A 4,095-nucleotide genomic window follows, 5' to 3' on the forward strand; every position below is an offset into this window, starting at 1 on the left:
GGCTTTATGTTCGACAACACAACATTTGTTCGACCGCACACCTTTTTGAGTTCGACCGCACAAAAGTTGTGCGCCCGATTAGTTCTTCTTGTTCGACCGAATAGAGCTGCAAAGGAGACTTGAGCCAAAGAAACCCCATTCCACCGAACAGGATTTTACATTCGGTCGCACAGGACGAAGGAAATGATCTTCGCTGTCTTCGCTCGCACAGGACTGCATTTGGTCGAACAAAGTCATTTACGTTCGGTCGCATAGTGGGTACGTGCGACCGAATCGCTGCGCGGGCTGCTCTTATTCGAATTCTGGCTTCTATTTGGGGAAACTTATAAATAGATTTTTCGATTAATTTTGTTGAGAGTATAATTTTAGTTGATGATTGGAGATTCTAAAAGTAGATTGTCAGCAATTCTAGAGAGAGAAACTCTCCTCCATTCAAGCTTCAATTTGTAATCCTTCTTAACTCTTCTTCAATTTTGCAATTTAATTCTTAGTTTCTTAATTCTTGCTCTTGCTTTGTTGTTGATTGTTCTTAAATTCCTTAATTTCTTGAATTCTTGATTTCATTGATTGAAGTTACTTTGATTCTTAATTCCTAGTTGATTGTGCAATTGAATTCTTAAATTCTCTTCTCTTACTCCTTCCATTTCATGCTTGCTAGCTTAGAATTAATGGATTGCTTAATTTCTAGAATGATTAGTGAGTAGAATTAGGTTACGGAAAGGGGAGAATCCAGGGGCTTAATTAGGGGAAATTGATGATTGATTGTTGATTGATTCATGTGATTAAATATGATTTGATGATAGGACATCCATGCTAATTGATTGGTAGTTTCAAATGCTATTCGATTAGAATCACGTTGAACCATAGGTTAGGTTTGGCAAGAGATTGTGGGCCTATCTTGTGTTATCAAATGGCGGTGCCTATTATATGCTAGTTAGTTTAATCTAGGATTAGGCGAAAGCTATTCCGTGGATTAGACGCTTAGAGTTCCCTATCCGAGAGGTGGCGGGTTCGTCTTTAGATGCTATTTGCCTCATCGTCACTTCGTTGCATGATCATCATTGCTAGATAGTTGAATTCATTTCCCCCGATTTCCCTAGTCTATCCCCGACTCCCTAACATCTCCCTTTCTTGATTCAATTTTGCATAATTCGTAGTTTTTAGATTCTTAAAAGTGACAATTCAAAACCAAATTCTTGTTCGAACTAGATTGATTTTCAAACTCGATAACCACCATTTCTTTGGGACGATCCCTTTCCTTTCGCTAGCCGGTTAGTTGAGTGGTTTTATAAATACTGTTTGCATAGGTTGTTTTCTATCAACAACGGAAAGTACACTTATGAAAATAGCGCTGTTGCCGGGGTACGGTTGTTGTTTTTGAGTTTTAGTTGAGACTAGTTCATCATTAGAAATTACAAAAACATTGCAATTTCGCTTAGCTTTCTTTTTCCTTGGCATTGCTCACGGTTTTTCTTGAGTTTGTATGCTTGTTAGGGGGCGTGCTCGTCAAAGGATCCTCCATCCTCTTGACCTTAAATTGGAGAGGACACTTAGGAGACAAAGGCGTGTACGGTCTAGCTCATCAAGTAATAACAGATTCGCATCGTTGAGTGTTGGTGAGGAACAACAAGAGAGTGAGCAAGTGTTTGAGAACATGGCGCACCCGGTTAAGAACTTGGGAATACCGGGGGAATTCGAAGCTACATGTGGTATTCAAGCCCCAACAACGGGTGCCAACAACTTTGAGATCAAGCCCGCCTTGATCAATTTGGTGCAAAGCCACCCCTTTTGTGGGAAGAGTAATGAATCACCTCACGAACATCTCAAACAGTTCGAGCACTATTGTGACACAATCAAGCACAATGGTGTCACATCGGATTATGTGAGGTTGACATTGTTTCGGTTCTCTCTAGTTGGGCGAGCAAGTGATTGGCTTGACAAGGAGGTCAAGCCCAACTCACTTCGCACTTGGACCGAAGTGACAAGTGCATTCTTAAACAAGTTCTAATCGCATGGGAAGACGGCGGAGTGTCGCCACAAGATCCAATCCTTTGAGCAAAAGCGAGATGAGTCACTCTTCGAAGCTTGGGTTCGTTTCAAGGAGTACCAAAGGGAATTCCCACACCATGGGTTTCCTAAATGGTTGTTGCTCCAAACATTTTACTTGGGGTTGAGTCCAAGTTCGAAGACAAGTCTTGATGCGGGCGCGGGAGGCCCCATTATGAATAAAACTGAGGATCAAATAGAGGAAATCATTGAGGATGTAGTTCAAAACTACCAATCTTGGCATGTAGGCACAAGGGATTATGACGGGAAATGTAGGAGTGAAGATAGTAAGGGTTCGGTGTACGCCATAGAGCAAGCACGGATGATAGAGAAGCTTACCTCGCGCTTGGAGAAGCTTGAAAACACACCATTCGCGGGGAGAGCTTCGAGCCAACCGCCATCACCGTCTACAATCCCTCCTCCCTCGGCCACTCTTCTCTCTAAGGGGAAGGGCAAGGTTAGTTCTTATGGCTCAATGCCTCCGGGCACATTCTTTTGTGAAAATTGCCAAGACTATAGTCATTCCCCCGATGCATGCCCCTTAGTTCATAACTTGTCATTTGTGGATTATGGCCCTTCGTATGAAGGAGAGTTTGATGTAGAGTATTCTAATGCCATCAATGAGAGGTCTAGGAATGATAACCCTAATAATCCTAATTTTGCTAGGCAACCTAGAAGACCCTCCATGTATGGACCACACCAAGGCTATGGCCAAGGAATTGGGTATGATAGCCAAAATCGAGGTGGCTATAGAGCACAAGGCTATCAAAGCCAAGCGCCCTATGGTCAAGCTCAAGGTTTTGGCAATCAAGGCCAATACAACAAAGGGGGTTATAATCCCAACCATCAAGGTGGAGGGGGTTATAACTACTCTTATGGGCAATTTAGGGGTGCCTCAAGTGGGAATTATCCTTTGAACTCGGGAGTTCCTTATGGTGCATCTCAATTGCCACCTCCCGGATTCAATGGACCGAGGACCTTTGGCGACCAATATCAAGCAAACCTTAGTGGTTATGGCGTTGCACCTCCACCACTCGCGCCTCTCAAGTCTAATCTTGAGGCTCTCATGGAGTCGTTTGTGGGGGCGCAAGCCAAGAAGAATGTCGAGTTTGAGGATGGATTCAAACAATCCAACACTCACTTGAAGATGATTGAGACCCAACTTGCTCAACTAGCTAGCACTATCAAAGAGAAACAAGTGCATACAAGTCTCCCATCCCAAGGTCAACCTCCTAAGCAATTGTATGCCATTGTGACAAGGAGTGGGAAGACCTTAGATGATAGTTCTACGCATGTTGAAGCTCCTAGCTCTAGGGGTGAGAGTTCTATGAGAAATGAGTCCTCGGACCGTGATGATGCGGAAGAGAAGTCTCGTGTCGACGACATGAGTGATGGTGATAAGTCGAAGGAGACTCCTCTTCCTCCTCTCCCAAATCCTTTTTCCCCCTATCCCCATAGACACAAATGGGATGTGCAATTCGCAAAATTTCTTGTGATTCTTTGACAATTGTATGTCACTATCCCCTTTACGGATGCTTTGAAACAAATTCCTTCTAATACGAGATTTCTCAAGGAAATCTTGAGTGGGAAGAGAGATCTTGACGTAAAGGAGACGGTGAACCTCACCGAGAATTGTAGTGCTATCATTCTTAACAAAACGCCACCCAAACTCAAAGACCCGGGAAGTTTTTCTATCCCTTGTGCTATTAAGGAGCTTGAAATAAGCAATGCCTTGTGTGATTTGGGTGCTAGCGTTAGTATACTACCTTATTCGGTGTTTGCCAAGCTTGACGTTGGAGATCTTGTCCCAACCAACATCACCTTGCAACTTGCCGACCGTTCGGTCAAGTATCCTATTGGCAAGGTTGAGGATGTTCCCCTAGTGGTTGGCGAGCTTACTTTCCTTGTGGATTTCGTCGTATTGGTCATTGATGAGGATGCCCATACCCCCATTATCTTGGGGAGGCCATTTTTGGCCACCGCGGGTGCTCTTATCGATGTGCAAGAAGGACTAATTACTTTGAAGGCGGGAGACGTCAAGGCTAGTTT

General features: G+C 43.7%; 1 pseudogene; it reads right to left on the reverse strand.

Annotated features, from left to right (window-relative positions):
- Positions 1 to 2,032: 2,032 nt before the first annotated feature.
- On the reverse strand, positions 2,033 to 2,133 carry LOC130462253 (uncharacterized; annotated as a pseudogene).
- Between the last annotated feature and the right edge of the window lie 1,962 nt (positions 2,134 to 4,095).

This window comes from Spinacia oleracea, chromosome 5 (genome assembly GCF_020520425.1).
Source record: "Spinacia oleracea cultivar Varoflay chromosome 5, BTI_SOV_V1, whole genome shotgun sequence".
Taxonomy (NCBI): domain Eukaryota; kingdom Viridiplantae; phylum Streptophyta; class Magnoliopsida; order Caryophyllales; family Amaranthaceae; genus Spinacia; species Spinacia oleracea.